Source organism: Macrobrachium nipponense, chromosome 35 (assembly GCF_015104395.2).
Source record: "Macrobrachium nipponense isolate FS-2020 chromosome 35, ASM1510439v2, whole genome shotgun sequence".
Lineage (NCBI taxonomy): Eukaryota > Metazoa > Arthropoda > Malacostraca > Decapoda > Palaemonidae > Macrobrachium > Macrobrachium nipponense.
Window position 1 is genome coordinate 22986377 of NC_061096.1, and position 22400 is coordinate 23008776.

At 37.9% G+C, this 22400-nt stretch overlaps 1 pseudogene; it reads left to right on the forward strand.

Moving 5' to 3' along the window:
• Nucleotides 1-22400, forward strand: part of LOC135208482 (uncharacterized) — a 34922-nt pseudogene that overhangs the window by 6891 nt on the left and 5631 nt on the right.

The following is a 22400-nucleotide window of genomic DNA, read 5'->3' on the forward strand; positions in this document are numbered from 1 at the left end:
AAACGGTACGTGATTCAATCACTTCATTACGTTATGAAGTAGTCATTTTACGATGGTTGATAGGTGTTATGGTGCATTCGGTTCCCTAGCTGTAACCCCTTTCGTTCCTTTTACTGTACCTCCTTTCATATTCTCTTTCTCCCATCTTACTTTCCCACCCTCTCCCAACAATTATTTCACACTGCAACTGTTTTGAGGTTTTCCTCCTGTTACACCGTTCAAAGCTTTTACTGTCAATTTCCGTTTCAGCGCTGAATGACTTCATAGGTACCAGTGCTTGGCTTTTGGTCAAAATTCTATATTGAATTCAATTCGATATAGATGTTATGATAATGGAAATATACTAGTTTGTTCGTACACGAATGCAAACCCTCTCGGTCTTTACATATGGACGGGATTTCCATGTGTGAAAACCTCAGGTTTGTACGTTGGGGAAAAATACAAAATACTTTCAAATTTGTCATGTCACATTCACATCTTTAGGAGGATTCGATGCCAAGCTTTCGGATATTGATATAAGTTCCTTTGGTGGAATGTAATACGGTTGTCGTGGCTGTTTTTAGCGTCTCAATAATAAAGATGATTTAGTAATTGATGTATTTCAACTGACTCTCGCGGGTTCTAGGCTTTATTTAGACCCCGTCTCGTTTCAGCACACCGATCAGCTTAATTGTGAGTTCCCAGTAAAGCTTGGTTTAAGCAAGGCCTTTACCCGAGCTTGCGACAATTTCGAACGTAACAAGAGACATATTATTAGAATCACTTTCACAATCGCGTTCGATTTGTAATGACAGCACAGATTTAATCGTAATCATTCCCACGCTTTAAAATACTCGTAAAGTTTACCACAACGTACCCTCAGAGTTTTTTTGTAACAGGTCGAAAATGAAGAAAGAGATCTCGGGGCCCCCAAGTTCATTAGCATATTCGTGGCAGTCAGTATTAACACCCGTACTCCCACGAGACGAATACCAACCAGCATCGTCCTCATTTGTAACCATTTGTTCTCAAATTATAATATTGTCTTTACAGACTACAGTGAATACTAGCGTCGAATCAGACGTTGTAGCTTTTTGTCTCGTAGAAATGCGAACGGGAGACGGGGCACAGTAATTGAGAGCAAAGAAACAAGATAATGATAGAGGCGTGAATTTCTGTACAATCGAAAGTCACTGACTTGGAACCAAATCGTACCGACCCAGGTCCACGAAGACACATTCGCAGAACCTGTATGTAGGAGCAGGTCATTACCTGATCCTATATCGGTAATGTACTTACCCTGTTATACCCTTTTACTGAAGGTAAAAGTGTAAAGAGGAGAAATTGTGTAACAAGTTTACGCAAATGCGCCACGAAATCAACGTCGACTTCAACAGTACGATTTTTTGCTTGCTTGTTTTTTCTTCTGTCTGTGGCGGTACTCCAAGTTTTGGTTGATTTTGCAAAAAAAAAAAAAAAAAAAAAAAAAAAAACAGAAGAAAACCACATCTCTGTTTATTCATTGATTAAGTTATTACGCAGAATATGGTGTCTCAACAACGACTTGTTGATTTTGTACAGCCAGAAGACAATCACATCTCTGTTTATTCATTTATAAGGTAATTACTCAGAATCTAGCCCATTCTCGCAGGCACCTGACCTATAACAGTACTTGAACTAGCGCTCAGAACACACATCACCCCCTTATATCAGGACTAGAAACCATTATAAATACGCAGCATTATGGCGGGGTCATATTTCATTGACAATTTCCCCATTGTGCATAAAGTGTTCCAAACCTATAACAATACTTAAACTAGCACTCAGGACTTAGAAACTATTATAAATACGTAGTATTATGGCGGGGTCATATTTCATTGACAATTTCCCCATTATGCATAAAGGGCTCCAAACCTTTCTAAGCTTAGTAATTGTTCATTTTCACTCGAATCAGATCCTCTGCGCCTTCGCTGGCCGAGCGGTTGTCTCCGAAGCGGATTGTTGTTGTCATCCAGCTTTGCTCACCCTCCATTGTTGCAGCGTTTTTCGTCTGATTTCCCCACTGAGGGTCACGGGAGGCTTACGTATCGTGGTCTTTGTTAGTGGGCAAAACATTCTGAGTTCATTTAATTTCATTTGAAATATACACGTCGCAGCCTCGTTGACGACCCGCAACCACGTGACGAGGCTCTTTCTTCTTTTTCTTTCTTTGTTTAAGTTTTGTCCTTGTCCACCAAATTCAATCTTATTTGGAGCTCGCGAGTCTCATTGTGACCCAGTGTACCTCTCGCCAGATTCCTAGGGTCTGTTGTCATAAGCGTCAGTAATGCACAGGGGGGGTTTAGTAACCAAGAGTCCGAAACTCAGGAGCAAATGAACTCGGTACCCAGGAGTCCGACATTCAGAAGGAAATTAACCCAGTATACTTGATTATTTCAATCCATTATAATTGTTCATTGCTCCCCCAACACTTAGCACTACATTCTAACCATCGCTAATTGATCTTCCGAAGTTTAAGACCAGTCTATAACTGCTACAGGCCCCGTAGGGTGGTAGTGTCTTCAGTGCACCTCATGCGATGCGCTGTAGGCATTACTGAAGGTTCTTGGTGGCGTGCCTTCGGGCCCCTAGCCGCAACCTCTTTCGTTCCTTTTATCCTTTTACTGTACCTCCTTTCATATTCTCTTCCATCTTATTTTCCGAGCCTTTGCAATTGATTCATAGTGCAACTGCCTTTAAATTTTCTTCCTGTTACACATTTCAAACTTATTACAGGTAATGTCTGTCTCAGCACTGAATCCCCTCATAGGTCCCAGTGCTTGGCCTATGGCCAAAATTCTATAGTCAGTTCAATTCTATAAATGCTATAGGAATAAAGGGGACTACCATTTAATTTTCTAAGTCCAGACAGATTTCCAAGAACTAGTACGTATCGTCATCACTATAAGGTGACGTGATTTTGAAGGGCTCTCTCTCTCTCTCTCTCTCTCTCTCTCTCTCTCTCTCTCTCTCTCTCTCTCTCTCTCTCTCTCTCTCCTGATGGCTTTTCACCAACTGTGACAGTCGCTACAGACACCTCTTTTGTAGAACAGTGGAGACGGAACTCAGTCTCCTGGATCTTATTTATCTACTCGAGTTCTCGTCGCAACTCTATGGTTATTTTTGTTCATGTCCTTGATTTCTGAATTTTCTGTATCTCGTTCTTCTTGGGAGGTCATCAACACCGTCCTCCTTCAAGCTGATAAACCCTCTGCATAACTCCCGCGACTTTTGGGTAATTATAGGAACGCGAGTTCTGTCGATGTCATAGGTGAGGTAGTACGTATGAGACTGGAGTTTGATACGCTGCTTATATGTGAGGTATGTATGCGACTGGAGTTCGATAGGCTGTATATAGACGAGGTATGTATGAGAATGGAGTTTGATACGCCGTTTATAGATGAGGTATGTATATGAACGGATTTTGATAGGCTGTTTATAGATGAGGTATGTATGAAAACGGATTTTGATATGCCGTTTATAGATGAGGTATGTATGAGAACGGATTTTGATAGGCTGTTTATAGAAGGGGTATGTATGAGAACGGATTTTCATAGGCTGTTTATAGATGGGATATGTATGAGAACGGATTTTGATGAGGTATGTATGTGACTGGAGTATGATAGGCCGTTTACGGATGAGGTATGTATGATAACAGGAGTTTGATCTCTTCTATAATATGAGCCTATTACCTCGCAGAGGCGGCGAGGATGAGTCGGGAATTGGGGGAAACCTCATAATTGATGATTCCCGAAAGCCTTTTGAACAGTGCCTTTGAAAAAAAGGGACGCAGAACAAATATAACGAAGATTGAAGTCGCGAGATGACAGGGGCGGGGGCGGGGTGTGAGGCCGGGGGCGGCTCTGTATTTGCATATGGTGGATCACTTTCCTTTAATTTCCCATTAGAATCGGTTTTCGTCCGAAACTTTGCTTTGCAATCTACCGCCATTTTTTTTTAATGGAAATTGAAGTCGTCGGCGTTCCGGGAATATATGATTATTAGGAACGTTGGATTGACAAAATGTCTTTTAGGGGGTGGGGGTTGAGTGGGGGGGGATGCTGTTCCTTACGCATAAACAAGGTGGTCTCTGCCGTATTTTGTGTCCCTCCCACGATTCTCGCAGAAATTGTGATCAATAAGCTAAAGTTGGCGTCTTGAATGAAGGTATGGGAATTAATTACTTACTTTTTTAGAAATTACGATCGACGGGAAAAGCGTCCTCTTTCTTTGTAGATAGAAACAAATAATTTCCGTTTGTTTGTCGCAAGAAGATCCTTCTCTAACTTGCATTAACCTTGTTGTCTTACATTATTCATCCCTTTTTCATCACGAATGGCTTGAAATAAGATCAATCTCTTTACATCTCTTTCATCGATTTTTTATTTATTAATTTATTTTTCTATTTACTGTGGTAGATGCATTGAGATGTTAAGGCTTAAATTAGCCGTTTCATTTTCATCACTTCAGCACTTTTTAGCGCGGGAATGGGTCGCCACTTTCGGAGTCTGCCCGTGGCGCCACTTTTGGAGTCCATCCCGTGGCTCCACTTTCGGAGCCCATCCCGTGGCGCCACTTTCGGAGTCTATCCCGTGGCGCCACTTTCGGAGTCTGCCCGTGGCGCCACTTTCGGCTCCTCCCCGGGCGCCACTTTCGGAGTCTGCCCCGGGCGTCACTTACGCTATTTACGCCACGGGGCACGCGTATATAAACTCGCAGTGCCAAGTTGAAATCCGATCTTTCCCCGTCGACTCCGACACAGGTGACTGTATCCGCTGGTGAGTCCCTTTAAGTCATTTGAATTCGATGGTCCGGACGAAAGAAAGAGAAGAAAAAAAAAAGAGAGGCGTATTTGCAACTGGCTGTCGAGAGCAAAAAGTGATGGAAGTTTTGTAGAAACGGTGCGGACTGAAAATTCAGGTCGCTAAAACTTTCGCTGTGTTTCTTTCACGCGGGGCCGGAGGTCACACTTTACGGAGGAGGAGAAAAAAAAAAAACGAAAACAAAAAAACAAAGTCCTCATATTTTGGGGATGGCCCTCCGTTTATTTGATTGCACGTTTACCCTGCAGTTCCTTCTCTGGGTCTGTTCATCTTGGAGCTTACTGTTCTCCTTCTATTTTGATATATTGTTATCGATTCGTTGATTTATCTATTAATTTTTTTTAATAACTAAGGTCTCTTCTTTCCGTATTTCCCTTTACCTCGTCTTACTTCTTCCCGATGAACAACTTACTATTCTTTGGAAGCTTGAATTCCAAGTTGATGGCCCCTTTGGTTCCATATGAAAAGGGTTCATCTTCTGAATAATAATAATAGTAATAATAATAAATAATAATAATAACTAAGTAATAATAATAATAATAATAAGATAAATAATTAATAACTAATAATATGCAGGGAGCAGACCTTCTTTGATACATGTTTTGTTGAAGATAATGGCAGTTTTCAACGAATTAATCGTAATGGTTAGTTTTTAAGGTATGGCGTCCCTTTTTTTTAATTATTTGTCTATTTATTTTATTTTATTATTATTTTTTTTTAGGGAAGGTTCGATACTGGTTTCAATTCGGGAATACGCGTCCGATACGTAGGCTATCCTTAACCATTTCTGAACCCCGGTAGTCTGGTTGGTGTCAGTGAGCCACGTTGAGACTTAACAACCCAGCAGAATGAGTGCCAGTGAATGTATTTTACACCACTTGCCCCATAAAATTGTGGCCCAGTATTTCCAGTGCCGTCGACAGTGTTTGAATGCCTTAGCCATACAGAGGGGGAACGGCCATTCGAGTGCTTTGTCAGACCGTCTCGATGCTTCGTCAGCGCCCTCCCCAGAAACACGTGAATTTTGGAAGCCCAAACCTGCAGCTTGAACTTGACCAAAATTGAAAAAAGGAGTTTCGTGACAATTTATCCGGCCGTCCTTTGGCACCCAATTTGCACTGGCGTAAAACGGAGAATGTGTCGTAGTTTACCACTCCAGTTTCCCCTGAAGCTGGTAATTCAAATAATATATATATATATATATATATATATATATATATATAATATATATATAGTATATGTATATATAATTATATATATATATAATATATATATATATATATATATGTATATATATATATATATATAGATATATATATATATATAGTATATGTATATATATATATATATATTATATTATAAATAATATATTATATATATATGTTATATATAATTATATTATTTTATATATATATATATATATATATAATATATATATATAATATATATATATCGAGCTACAATGTCCTTTAATATCTAATTCGCTCTACCTCGGAATTAATATATTTTCATATATGCTTAACCGAAGGGGAATTTTTTCTCGATAATAGTAGGAAAAGCTTCACTGACGTTCCTGGGTTTGAAAGGATCCATAGGTTCGCGCCCTGGTCCAGGCAAATCTATTATCGAGAAAAAATTCCCCTTCGGTTAAGCATATATGAAAATATATTAATTCCGAGGTAGAGCGAATTAGATATTAAAGGACATTGTAGCTCGATATATGTATATGAATCACGGAAATGTGATATGACTTATATATATATATATATATATATATATATATATATCTATATATATATATATATATATATTTATAAGTCCCGTGGTAAGTTTTGGAATATAATTGCCATTCGTTAGTGAAGTGATCTGTGTGGTATACCATTCAACACTGGAAAGTAACACCTTAGCAATAATAAAAGATCTCAGTGCAGTCATATTGGTATTGTCCGACCGTATCTATGGCATTGTTTTCGTAAGCAATGGAAAATAGTATCACGTCAACACGCGTTATGTCCCCCTGAAGTTGTAACAGTGAATTACTGTTCCGTGTATTGTCATAATATTATGATATATACGTAGTGGTGTGTCGACATATTTTAGCTTTTAATGAAATGAAGAGACAGAGAGAAATAAAGATCTCGCTAGTTAATATTTATTTCAGGTTTATTGCGTCGTCTTTATTTCATATTTTTTCACTGTACAGTTTGCCTGGATTTTTTTTATAATTTTTATTTTGTACTGTGTTTTTTTATCTTCAATTTCAGTTCCTCTCTTAATCTTCCCAAGAAGAGAAATTTAATGTTTTCCCTTTTTTAAATAAGTGTGTTTGTTTGTTTGTTTTGTATGGTGCTTTTCCGTTGCATGGCACCAGTGGTTATTCAGACCAACGGCTTTACGTGACTTCCGAACCACGTCGACAGTGAACTTCTATCACCAGAAATACGCATCTCTCACTCCTCAATGGAATGGCCGAGAATCGAACCCGCGCCCACCGAGGTGGGACGCCAACACCATACCAGCCACGCCACTGAGGCGCTTTAACAAGTGGGGTTTCTTCTTTCCGCATTTCCTTTGCCTCGTCTTACTTCTTCCTACAGTGAGCACCGTATTCTTTGCAAGCTTGAATTTCAAGTCAGTGGCCCCTTTGGTGAGCTTCTTCCGTATGATAGGTTTCATCTTCTGGAAAATAATAATAACAATAATAATGATTTTTTTTTTTAAGATCCACAGTAATATACTGGTGGTAGCAGTAGTAAAAATTTTACTAATGCTACCATCAGTATATTATTGTGGACCTTCAAAGAACACTGCATGTGCCCTCGTAATTGAGATTTCTACCCAATAATAATAATTATATCAATTAAAAAAATCCTCATGGTAGTGCGAGTCTTGAAATGGAGAAACAAATACACAGTTATGAAAATTTACATATATTTAAATTTAAAACTTTAAGGATAGCTTTCGGGAATCTGTTCGGTTCCCCTTATCAATCTCATTTACATAATTGTGGATTTGTTTCTCTAATAATATCAATAATAACAAGACAGTTAATGTTCCAATGTAACGGCACAAAATAATTTTTTTTTCTTATCTTGGATCTGCAGCATAATGCTTTCGGTGACCGCCGATATAATTATTATGAGTTCCACTTGGACTTTTTGGGATTATCGCCCGATCACGATATTTGTTAATCGCAGTAAGAAGATTAGGCTCAAAGGACTCTTTAGTCACTGAAATTCAACGCGTTAAATCTATGTATTGATGAGCCGTTTAATGAATGAAAAAACGCCGGTTTTAGCCTGGTAATCCGTCCAAAATGGCTATAATAGGTTGGGTCTTTTTATTTCATCTGCATCGGTCGTTACGAAATCACCCGGGATATTAAAAGCGACCCATTGTGTGTTATTTGGATTACAGTGATATCATTACGTCAGGCATGTATCCTCAGTGCCATTTTGATACTGCCTACGCTCCAGTGCCGCGTTTTAATCTGCTCGTTCCAAAGAGAGGTCAGAAAAGATTGGTACACAGTTTATAGTCTCCTCGGTAATGACCTTTGATTCAGTGGGCACCAAGTCGCCGACTTCCTGCAGATGCCGACGGCGAGCTCCTGGTGCTTATGGTATCCAAATGGAAAAACTGCAAATTATAATTCCACCTTGAATAGATTAGGTTTTTAGGACTTCGCAGAGGAATAAATAACTTTTATATGATTTGAGAAACGTGGAACTGTATCCCATCATTGCATTTTTTTAATCAAAATTTTAATTATTTCTTCGAAGCAAAAATGACAAATTGCCGAATAACAAAAATTTCACATAAGGCTTTTACTTCAGTTTTTCGTGACTTCTTCAAAAGTAAAGATATATATTTTTTTTTCTTTTACTGTGAAGGTGCTTTACCTCAAAGCTAACACCCAATCACTTTTAATTTGATAATCGACATCAGGGAATTTGCAACATAGAAGAAATTAGCTGCATTAAAAAAAACCAGTTTCTGGAAACTCCAAATTAAGCATTTTTAATTTCGTGATCGAAATTCTACGAGCACTTTTTCGGCTTCCTCTCGAAGACTTGCGTGTGTTTGTAAATCTTCTATTTTTCCTCTTTCATACCGTAAAAGCTTTTCATTTATGTCAAAAACTTCCTTAGCAGGATTATTATTATTTTATTTTACCTTATCAGGATTATTATTATTTTATTTATTTTTTTTTTACCCATATGGCTCCATCAGAACCCAATTCAATACTTGAAACTGCGATTCGCTCACTCACTCTTCAAATTTCTCAAGCCTCATCGTGGCCCATAGCTATTCATGCCCCCGAAAGTGGGTAGTGCCGTCAGTGCACCTCTTGCAGTGCTCTGTAGGTATTACTTAAGGTTCTTTGCAGTGTCCCTTCGGCCCCCTTTCATTCCTATTACTGCTCCTCCGTTCGTAATCTTTCTTTCTTCTTACTGTCCACCCTAAGAATTGATTCATAGTGCAAACTGCTTTGAGGTTGTCCTCCTGTTACACCTTTCAGATCTTTTTTGACTGTCAGTTTCAGCGCTGAATGACCTCATAGGTTTCATCTCTTGGCCTTTGGCTTCAATTCTATTCTATTCTAAAAGGCCTAAATTATATATTCTATTCTATTCTGAAAGACCTAAATTCTATGCTCTATTCTACTCTAAAAGGCCTACATTCTATATTCTATTTTATTCTATTCTAAAAGACCTACATTCTATATTCTATTCTATTCTATTCTAAAAGGCTTACATTCTATATTCTATTCTATTCTATTCTAAAAGACCTACATTCTATATTCTATTCTATTCTATTCTATTCTAAAAGGCCTACATTCTATACTCTATTCTATTTTATTAGGGCTAAATTCTATATTCTATTCTATTCTAAAAGGCCTACATTCTATATTCTATTCTATTTTATTAGGGCTAAATTCTATATTCTATTCTATACTAAAAGGCCGAAATTCTATATTCTATTCTATTCTATTTCTCTAGCCTAAATTCATATTCTATTCTATACTAGGCCGAAATTCTAATCATTCTATCTAAATTCTTTCGGATTAAGGCTAAATTCTATATTCTATTCTATCTTACGGAAAGGCCTTTAAATTCTATATTCTATTCTATTCTATAAGGCCTAAATTTTATACTCTATTCTATTTTAAAAGGCCTAAATTCTATATTCTATTCCATTCTATTCTATAAGGCCTAAATTCTATACTCTATTCTATACTAAAAGGCCTAAATTCTATATTCTATTCTATCCTACAACTACTCATACGAGACTTGAAGAGTTGTTGGTAGTTTCTCTTTAAACATTTGTGGTAAATGGTAGCTATATCCAGCACTGGTAATGACGGTGGATAGTTTTCCTCGGTAATAACCAAGCCAACACGCTGCAACTTTTTTTTAATGGCTAATAAAGAAATACTTCATTCTCCATGGAGGTACTACCTCGACTGACGCTCAGATACATAATGCCTAAGGCTGTGACTTACCGTTGCCAGACTTTGCAAGAAAGGTAGACACTCCCAGGATATGGCAGCCGTTCGTGAGGTCGTCTAGAATTACAACTAGGAAAAATGTGTAGATTATGATGAGATCATATGAAAGGTGGTGGCGAAGAGAGAGAGAAAGAAAAAAAAAGCTAGAATGAGAGGAACTAGGAAACTTGCGAATGGAACCGCTAGAGAGTGAGAGAGAGAGAAGATAAAACTAAAATCCAGAATGAAAGGAACTAGAAAACTATTCTGAATGAAACCGCCGCTAACGGTCAGCGCGCACATGTAATTGTTGTGGAAGGAAGCCGTGGGAAAAAAAAAGGAGCTTATTTTGACATCGCTAAGATATTAAATATTGTATTAATCTTGTTTTGCTGAGAGGTTTAGCTGCCGAAGTGGTTCTGATTGTGAGAATCTGGGCAAGTGGGTGAAGGTCTCTTCTTGTTTGTCTGAAGACACCGCAGAAGGAAAACCGTGTTTTTTTTCAGTTGCTTTTCTTTTCGCCGTCGCTGAATCTTCTGTATTGTATTTCAGGAAGAATTTCGTTCTCGGAAAGGAAGTCTCTCTCTCTCTCTCTCTCTCTCTCTCTCTCTCTGTTGAATATTTTATTGTTAATTCTGTCTTTCTGGAAAGAGTGAATCTCTCTCTCTCTCTCTCTCCTCTCTCTCTCTCTCTCTCTCTCTCGTTTTACTGCATCTTCTGTATAACATGAAGAATTTCATTCTCGAAGAGGAACTCTCTCTCTCTCGTTTTACTCAATCTTCTGTATAACATGAAGAATTTCATTCTCGAAGAGGAAGTCAGTAAGTCAGTCTCTCTCTCTCTCTCTCTCTCTCTCTCTCTCTCTCTCTCTGTTAAGTATTTTATTGTTAATTCTGTCTTTCTGAGCACTTATGCTAAAGATTGAATCTCTCTCTCTCTCTCTCTCTCTCTCTCTCTCCTCTCTCTTCCGTTCTCTCTCATCGTCTCTCTCTCTCTCTCTCTCTCTCTCATCTACCTAATACGAAGCTATTCTCCAGTGCAGTATATACTATATATATATATATATTATATATATAGATATATAATATATATATATATATATATATATATATATATATATAATATATATCCCAGTCAACGTAAAAATGCATAAACTTTACACTCAGTTCATTCCCAAGAGGAATATGTTAACTGTGGTATCTATAAAGTTCATATTTTTCATAGGTAAATTTTGCGTCATCTTCCTAACCTGAAGCTGTGGATTATTCCTCTTGCGAGGATTTCATCCTTCACATAGTCAGCATCCCCCTCCTCTTCGCAGATTATAAACGGACTTTTGCAAGAGAGAGGAAAACTGTCGTCAAATTCTTCTACTGAAGATGTTTTACCTCATACCATTTCCGTTCGCCTTATGCAATCAGTATGCGTGTATCCCTCCTCAGTGTGACGTTATTTGTTCTTACTCTGTGGGTTTTTAAGAAAACTGTTGAGATGTCTTTTCTGTCCGCCCTCAGATCTTAATTACTACTGAGGCTAGAGGGCTGCAAATTGGTATGTTGATCATCCACCCTCCAATCATCAAATATGCCAAATTGCAGCCCTTTAGCCTGAGTAGTGTCTATTTTATTTAAGGTTGTTCCTCATTGGTGCTTAGGGGACATTGTATATCAGTTTTTCACATTATATATATTATTATAGCTATGTTGTGTGTGAATATTAATGTAACTTGAAAATGTAATCTCCACTCCTTAAGCGGTTTCATCCATTTATCCTTTGGGAGGAGCCGGGCTTAAATTATAAACCCTTTAGGTATTCCAGTAATTGTTAGGTGTGAGGTCGCTAGCCCAACGCTCTTTCCTTGATCTCAGCACATGCTGGTAACCCTTCGACAGCTGGAGCGAACCCAGAACATAGCAAGCGTGAGTCGAGAGCTGTACAACTGGACAACGCTTTTAATTTTTTTTTTTTTTTTATTTTCCTAATTTGCTATTTTGTTTTCAGATACATTCTTTCTGTTTTGTAAAAATTTGCTTTGCTAGTTGAGTCATCTAAGCTTATGCCATATGGACACTACGCATCCAATTTCAATCATATTATTATAATTATTATTATATGAAACTTATTCACATTGAACGAGCCCACCAAAAGTGCCATTGACTTGAAATTCAAGCTTCCAAAGAGCGTTGGTTTCGACCTCCCACCGCAGCGGTAACTGATCATGGTACGTAGAGATATAATTTCAATGTTTCCTAACAGAGAGACAAAGCTTGGGTTCCCTAAGGTCTCTCCATCGGGGTATAAAACACTCGCGAGATGAAGATAAAACGTTTAAATTCTTCCTGAGGAGCAGAGTTGAAATCGCACCGTCAGGATGATGGATTATTATTCCTCGGGGCATCGCGAACGGCATCTCCTTTGTATCAACGCTGAAGGTTTACGCTTGCTGATGCAAAACTCCCCAGGTGGATTTTTTTTGTGTGAAAAATATGTAACGAGCGAAAGAGCTCGGGTTCTTTTTATTTATTTATTTATTTATTTATTTTATTTCATTTTCCAGTTTCTGAATGGCTTAATCCTGCTGAATGCGTCTTTTAATTTCCTGTCCATCCATCTCACCTCGGGCGATGTGGGGGGTTTTATATATATTTTATTTACCCCCCTCCCCTTCCCCCACCCCCTACCCACCCACCCACCCACCCACTTCGGATGCTGTGCAGCGCACGTAGATCTCGTTAATAAAAAGTAATATGGAAGGTAATAAATGATAAACAGATATACCTCCATATGAGGCGACAGGACTAAGCTTGCCATTTTTCAATGCAGTGGTCGATGTTCAGCGTCCTTATTGAGCACAGGCCCTGAGGGAACTGGGAATGTGGGAGGAACAAGAATGGGGACCTATAGTAACCCCCTAAGGCAGTGTGAGATGCTCTGTCGAACTATCTCAAGATTGTCAGAGTCATGGGAATTTGTGCTACTTTTCAGGGAAGCAAGATGGACGTTAGAATTTCGTGTAACACTACATAAAGGGACATGAATACCTACTCTATCGGCTCGGCTGTCATGAACGATTGCCTCGTGCTGACTCTAATCATTCTCTCTCTCTCTCTCTCTCTCTCTCTCTCTCTCTCTCTCTCTCTCTCTCTCTCTCGTCATTTTTATATTATTGTTATTCAGAAGATGGACCCTATTCATATCGAATAAGACCTCTCTCTCTCTCTCTCTCTCTCTCTCTCTCTCTCTCTCTCTCTCTCTCAAAACAGCACAACAGACAAATAAATAAGAACGTGTATTCTCATCTCATACCTTTGTAGGAGAGCTCTACACCGTATTATTATTATTATTATTATTATTATTATTATTATTATTATTATTATTATTATTATTATTATTATTATTATTATTATTATTATTTATATACACAGCATGAGTTCTTACTTGTCAGGTAACAAAACAGCAAATGAATAAAGGAATTGAATGTTATGACAATGTTGATGCATCCCCTTGCCTACGTTTTTCCATAGAGCCCGTGTTCATTTGACCATTTCATGTAGGAAAAATAGTAACTCGGGGGTATTATCGAGTTCCCTGTAAGAAAAAAGATAAGGAAAACAAGTTAAGATCATGTGTTTAAGACAAAGGAGTCAGTTACAAGTTTTTTTCCAGAATGAGAAAAAAAAAATGTTGTCAGGAGGTCAAGTGCTTTTTTCCTTTTTACTTCTTAGAAATCTCGGGTCTCAAAACTGGCTGTTAACTGCCTGGCTGTGTGAAACGCAACTCGATTAATTTTGCCAGTGAAGCAGAATTGTCAAGGACCCTCTCAGGTTTGGTTTTGTCCTCATTGAACTGGATGAGGGTCTAAGAAATATGCCTTCCTCCCAGCTTTTGCAACCTGTTCCCGACAAAAAAAAAAAAAAAATGCAGTTGAAAATTTTTTTAAAATCATTTTAGGGTTTTATATTAAAAAGTTTTTGGAAATGAAAATTCAGTATCAAAACATCCTTATTTTCATCACGAATAGTTTGGAACGTATTGAGGCGTTATTTAACGAACTGCTTCATCAAAGGCTGGAAATAGGTTAGGGTGATTTTGGGGCCTTTTTTTTATATAAATTGTCTTTCAGATTTTTGTTTCTAATGTTTCATACAAATACTGAATATTTTGTTGGGTTCGAGAAGTTCACAACAGTGCGCCTGGGATAAAATGCAGGAATAAAATGCAAGCAATATATATATATATATATAATATATATATATATATATATATATATGTGTGTGTGTGTGTGTGTGTGTGTGTGTGGGTGTGGGTGTGGGTGTGTATGTATACAAATTTGTTTGTTTTAACTCAACACAGAGTCTCAAAGAGCTTAGTAGATTCACATCAACCGTGCATCTGATGTCTAGGGCAGTCCCTTACGACGCTCCTGATTGGCTGTTGACAAGCCAATCACAGGGCTGGAAACTCTCAGTCTCTCTCGAGAGAGTTCACATAGGCAGGATCCAAGTTCCACCTCTCCTGAGGGATAAGCCTTTCAAAAGTATCCCTCAGTGAACTCTCGTGAGAGACTGAGAATTTCTAGCCCTGTGATTGGCTTATAAACAGCCAATCAGGAGCGTCTTAAAGGACTGGCCTAGACACATCAGATGCACTTTTGATGTGAATCTACTATAGCACCTCGGAGCAGGTGGATACCTCGGCCTAGACCGAGGTGGATACGCACCGGGTTAATTAATACCGTCAGGGAACTGAAGACCGAGGCTAGGTGCCGCAAGGCAAGGTTTTTAGACCTATGTCTATACAAAGACCTTGTTTTTAGACGGCATCTCCTACGGACATCTTGATGCTGAAGGAGTACCGGAGGGCGGTGTACTGTAGTCGGTTTAACATCAGTATGAAGCTAACGTCATCGTTAGCGTTTTTGCTGGAAAAACAGTTTTAATCTTCTTTTTCCAAGGACAACGGAAGCTTTTTATATCTTTGTGTTAATTAGAGGAAAACGTTAATCGGCTTAATGGATGGTAAAGTGAATAATGTTCACTTTTCTTGCTTGATTTTCATTTTTTCTCGCGGCTCTTTATTCTTATCTGTAGGCAATAATTTACTTACCCTTCCTGCTCACAGTTACAAGGATTAGCATGTTTCAAAGACTTGTTAATCCATCCGAGGAGACATCGTGTGCTCACTTTGGTGTCGTTTCTTTTGTCCTGTTTTAGTTAAGCAGTTTTAGTCTTATTTTTATCTTATTTTTACATTTCTTGAGGAGATCCGATGCGCAAGTTATCAACCCGAGAGTCAGCCTCTCGTACCATCCCTTCTGTATGCCGTGAATCATTCAGCCTATAGCTCTCGAAAATATTAACTTTAATTCTTCATATTAGAACCCTTTTCCTTGTGCGTCCTAATCTTAAAACTAATAATAACAATGATAATAAACGTCGAGTGTCCAGATCTTTTTGAAACCCAGAGGCATTTATTTCTGGCGATTAGAAATTCATTTTTCGATATAATGCGGTTCGGAGCCCAGAATAAGCTGTAGGTCTCGTTGCTAAGTAGCCAATTGGTTCCTAGCTACGTAAAAATATCTCAATCTTTCGGGGACAGCGTAGGAGAGCTGTTAAACAGCCCAAGTGGCCTGGTTAAACTAAGATATACTTAACTTTGAATGCGTTTTTTACTAGAGCCATAGAATTCCGTTCTTGACTTAATTTATGACGTCAATGTCTCGAGAAAGCATATTACGATTACAGTTATCACAGTTATAATTTTTTTTGTCCATCTTCCCTTAATATAATGAGATAAAAAACAAAGCCAGTTGAATGAATGAGCCCTCATTACCTGGAGCCAATTCAATCCAAAGTTTAAATCTTTTCCATCTCATGGAGGCTTGGTATGTACTTCATTAAAATAGCATTTTCGTTCGCGTCTACAAACCGCGTTAACGGAGCTCTTGCATTTTCTCCAGCTTGAATTCGAAGTCTCATCGTAATGACATATTCCAGTACTAAACACGTCGGCAGTTTCGTGGGGGTGATCATTCCCAACAAGTGTTCTGAACTATATACTAAGACTCGCTCGTATAATCTTATATTATACATTTAGGGCTACCGTTTATTCTGGTGATCTTAGTTCTGCAAAGTCCAGGGTTACGTGTGATGTCGAACGGTTAATTTGACCGCAAACGGAGACTATTGTTCAATTTTGCCGCTCGAAGCTCTTTTCCTGGGAAGTTTATCCTGCTCGGGTTGTCAGCTTTCTATACTTTTGTCATTGACATTCTGGAGGCCTGACTATTCATATATAGATCCTCAGAAGGGCTGGATCGTCAGTACTTTGAATAGTTTTTGTTCCATCTCTCTCTCTCTCTCTCTCTCTCTCTCTCTCTCTCTCTCTCTCTCTCTAAGAAAGTTTATTGTTAATACTGTCTTTCTCGACAGTTTTCTCTCTCTCTCTCTCTCTCTCTCTCTCTCTCTCTCTCTCTCTCTAAGAAAGTTTATTGTTAATACTGTCTTTCTTGGCAGTTATGCTAAAGAGTAAATCCCCCCCCCTCTCTCTCTCTCTCTCTCTCTCTCTGTTAAAAAGTTTATTGTTAATACTATCTTTCTGGACAGCTCTCTCTCTCTCTCTCTCTCTCTCTCTCTCTTTAAGAAAGTTTATTGTTAATACAGTCTTTCTCGACAGTGCTCTCTCTCTCTCTCTCTCTCTCTCTCTCTCTCTCTCTCTCTCTAAGAAAGTTTATTGCTAATACTGTCTTTCTTGGCAGTTGTGCTAAAGAGTAAATCTCTCTCTCTCTCTCTCTCTCTCTCTCTCTCTCTCTCTCTCTCTCTCTTTTATAAAGGGCGTAGGGGGTTGAAATTGGTTATCGCAATCTTCAAGGCGACGAAACCGAGTAAGTGAGAATCCAATTCGATCCACAATTTATATATGATTGTCCTCTGACGGATTAATTAAATTATCCTTTCGCGTCATCATTATATATGTTTTTAATCGGTATTGAAAAGCCGTTGTTAATTAATTAATTAACTAACTGATTTTGTTTCAGTTTCCTGAAAAGTGTTCGGAATCGAAGTTAGAAATTCTTCGTTGACTCTATTGCATTTTGGAATTGCATTTTGCGCTTAGTCGTCTATCAATTGACGCGGATTAAGTAATATCGAATAGTTGAGAGGGCTATTGGGTGCGTCTTAATCCAGATATTGAATTTATGTATATTTTTTGTTATTTGCTGACGATAAGGTCGTTCGTGTGGGCCGTGATGCGAGAGGACGTCGGGTCAAGTGTCAACCGATCTCGCAAAAAGAGTATAAAATAAAATACACTACTGTCAATGTTTGGGACATGAGCCTTCCTGCTTTGGGGCTGGAAAAGGACTAACCCCTTCTCTTACTCATGCTGGCCCAAATTTTGGATAAAAAAGAAAGTACACGAAAGTGCATCTTATGCACTTTCATATACGTAAATACAACTTAACAATATCATGAAAGTAATTAGAAAAATTTGTTGAATTAATTCAGGGGAAAATAGTAAACACAAAATCGAACTATAATGGGCGTAATGTCTGTCCGTCCGTCTGTCATTCAACCACGGCCACACGGCTGGTCCGATGGGCATGAAACTTGGCAGGGTTATAGTGGGGACTCCTAAGATGGTTTATAATGGTGTTTCTTCTACCTCCCCAGCCCCCCGCCCTCCGAAAGGTGTGGGAGTGAAAAGGGATTTCCTGAAACGGAGCTGGTTTTGCCCGTGAAACGAGGCTGGTTACGCCCGTAGACTTAGTTACTTTACGAATTTTCATACATGACTTTTGTATACATATGTTTGCTAGTCCTAATAATGTGATAAATTTTTTTCCATGAACGTAAATGCAGTCACCAATTGCTCCCTATCATTTCCTCTGTGCATCAAATTTCTGTACATTCTTATATAAGTGAAGCAAGTGAAGACATATTCTTATATCGAGACATTTCATTTTGAGATTCTCTCTTCGTAAGAGGAACGTATTTTTGTTTTGGAAGAATTTTAATTTCTAATTTTTTAGAGAGATTACTTATATTTTTAAGTGTGATTTATCCTGTCCTTGAAATTAACTTTTCTTTATCTGAGAATTTTCTTTTAAATGCTTGTTTTTGAGGAAAAGTTTGTTGTTAATCTTGAAAAAAATATATTCCGTATTAAAACTTAGTTTTAATGAAGCTGCAATTTTTATGAAAATTTTTCTCTTAATCTTTAAAAACAAAACTATTTTTTAAAATTTTTAAAACAAAAATTATTTTTTTAAATCTTTAAAAACAAAAATATCTTTTTAAATCTTTAAAAACAAAAATAAATATTTTTAAATTGGTTACGTTTATTTTTCAGACGTCATTCTCCCTAAAAAAATGTAGCTGCAATTTTTAATAGAACTTTTTTCTCTTAATCTTTAAAGACAAAAATATAGTATATATTTTTTTTATTTTTAAAAAACAATTTTTTTTAATCTTTAGAAACAAAAATATATATTCTTTAATCTTTAAAAACAAATATATAATATATATATATATATATATATATATATATATATATATATATATATATATTATATATATATATATATATAAATCACCATAACGTGACTGGAATATCTGAAGTAATAATAGTCCACAGTTATGTAAAAATGTGTATTAAAAATACATAAAAGACGGGGAGCTTTCGTCTACTTGATTAGTAGACCTCATCAGCCGTACGGCTGATGAGGTCTACTGATCAAGTAGACGAAAGCTCCGTCTTTTATGTATTTTTAATACACATTTTTACATAAGTGTGGACTATTATTACTTCATATATATATATATATATTATATATATATATATATTATTTATCTTTATACAAAATTTAATACATATATATATATATATATATATATATATATATATATATATATATATATATATATATATTAAATCTTTAAAAACAATTTTTTTTAATTGCTTAGGTTGATTTTTCAGACGTCATTTTCCCTCCAAACAGGTTTAGATGCGGGTCAGGGCGACACTGCGCAGTCCTCGCCACCAGCGCCGTCTAAAACAGCCCTTTTGGACGCCATCTTCAACTATCTCTTCCAGCTCTATCCTTCTTCAGAGTCGGTGAGTTAAAGAACGCGATTTTACTCCATTATCGCCCTCATAAAGGGTGAGTGCCGTCAGCACGCCTCACGCGGTGCACTCTAGGCGTCCCCTTCGGCCCCTAGCAGCAACCCCTTTCATTCCTTTTTACCGTACCTCCGTTCATATTCTCTTTCTTCCATCTGACTTTCCACCCTCTCTAACAATTGTTTCATAGTGCAACTGCGAGGTTTGCCTCCCGTTGCACCTTTCAAACCTCTTTACTGTCAGTCTCCGGTTCAATTGTGAATGACCTCATAGGTCCCAGGGCTTGGCTTTTGGTTTAAATAACTGGATATTCTGTTGTATTCATATTCACGTCACCTCACACTTCCCTATCAGTTATCAGTCGGCCAAGACCCAGTCTTCGTATCATTTCATATTTCCCCCATAAGGGGGGGGGGGGCGGCGGGTTAGTGTCGTCAGTGCACGTCACGCGGTTCACTGTAGGCATTACTTAAGTTTTGCAGCGTGCCTTCGTTCCTTTTACCATACCTCCGTTCATATTCTCTTTCTTCATCTTACTTTCCACCCTCTCCTAACAATTATTTCGTAAGTGCAACTGCTTTGAAGTTTTCCTCCTGTTACACCTTTCGAACCTTTTACTGTTTAATTCCATTTCAGCGCTAAATGACCACCTCATAGGTCCCAGGGCTTGGCTTTAGGCCTAAATTGTATATTCATCTCAACTCATTTCATATTCCCTTCGCTGATGGTGACACTGTTTATCTTTCGGGGGACGCAGGGCTCATCATCCCTGAGATGGAACGACCGGGCGATAGACTCCGTCGATGAGTACATGCTTGGGACGCCCAAGAGGTTCTTCTACCCGCCCAGGACGGGGAAGAGGAGCTACCCACTCTACTACGATGATGAGGCCGTTGGAGATGATGTGAGTACTTTCTTGCATAAGGTGTTGCAAGGTAGGGTCGATGCACATTGCGAATGATGGAAAAATCGTTGAGATACAGTAGGTACTTTTTTTCACAATAAATTTCCTCAACGGTGCGGGGTGGATATTTAGCTGAAATATTCGTTGATATTGGTGTGATGAACACGTGTTCGGTATCAAACATGATCAACTGAAACTTAATTCCTCTTCCTCTAACAGTCAAACATGATTATTGAAGCTTAATTCCTCTTCCTCTAACAGTCAAACATGATCAACTGAAACTTAATTCCTCTAATTCCTCTAATCTAGAATGAAGGTGTGAGTCTTAACGTCATAAGTCTGTAGTAGCCTTTGGACACAGGAAAAAAGTTGTATAGCTTTACAAGCGATTTTCTTTTCATTCCAATTACTCTAAACTTTACCCTCCATTCCTTCCTGACTTGATTCTCCCGACAGTCCACGAAGGAAGGAGATTCAAAACCATCCGACGAAGGATCCAGATGGAAAAGAAGTGTTCCTGGGAAGCAGCAGAAAGAGGTGAGGGTCCCACGGTCCGTTTTGGACCTCTCCAAAACGGGGATTAAATAGATTAACGTCTGAGTAATGAACTTGGAATCTCCCTGGCGTTCTCTCTCAGCTACTGCATGATGCAATATAGTTAAATTTATAAATCTCACGAGGAAATTGGTAAACAAGGAGGAAGATCATTTCTGATATTAATAACAAACATGCGATATTTCTTTATCGTGGTTCACAGGACGACACCAGACGAACCGAAAGAGACGCCCCTCAGTCGACTGACGACGATCAGGACGACGCAGCTGCCACATCCTGGTGGTGGACCCAAGGTAAGGAGGGACGTTTGTAAAGGTTAGATGTAGACTAAGTACTACTACACTTTAGTGCGAAGGATTTTTTTTTTTTTTTTTGGTCTTAAGGACATCACATCCATGTTGCCGAAAATTCAATTTGAGGGTCAGTTGATCAAAGTAGACTGAAGAGCAAATTAGGAATAAATATGTTATAATGTTGTCATTAAAAAAATTAAGATTCACTCCTTTCTTTTACAAGTTTATGGTTATAAGTTCACTGGAGAGGTTCCATTTCGAGCGATCTCGTGTCTTGTTACGAAGAAGCGAATCGAGAATAAAAACTTTCGATTCGACCAGCAAGTCGCTTTTAAGAGAGTAAGACCTGTTGAACCTTATTGTACTCGACGGTAACTTTTAAAAAAGAAATGACTGAGGTACACTTTGAAAATAACTAAATAACAGCCAGTCAGAGGCGAAGTGATTTCCAAGAAGCTGTTCAGGAAATCCGGCTCCCGAAAGACATGAATCCAGAGTTAAAGTGATATCTATAGATATACTTATATTATTAAATATTCAAACAGGACTCCGCGTCGGCAGCTATACATAAAATCGTGTCTGTGTAAGCTCATACGATAATAATGATACATTTCGTTTCCATTTCGCCACACAGCCGACAAATAAGAAAATAAAATTGCTGTGTCGATCAGAAAGCAATCCTGGAGCCACGTGAATTCAGACGCCGAGAGAAACATACAGCAATCCATTCGCTCAATTGCAATTTAGGTCTCGGTGATGGAAAACCGCAAAATATATTTCCAGGTATTGTCGTTTGCCGGCGGTTCCGCTGCACAGAAAGAAAGGGTAAGATGATAATGAAGGAGATAAATGAGTTTCAAGTTATCCGTGGCAAGGAATGGTATGTTGGATGTGTTTTTTTATCAGAAAAACAAAGTTTATTTTAATTATTGTCCTGACGGGCAGTGTCAATCTACAGCGCTTTCTTGACCGAGATAGTGAATTGAAAATTTGAACGAGGTTGAAAGAAAGTCGCCGAAAAACTTAAATTATTATTATTATTATTATTATTATTATTATTATTATTATTATTATTATTATTATTATTATTATTATTATTGGGCACAGTTTTCCGTGTGGACCTGCAATTATTATTATTATTATTATTATTATTATTATTATTATTATTATTATTATTATTTACCTCAAAA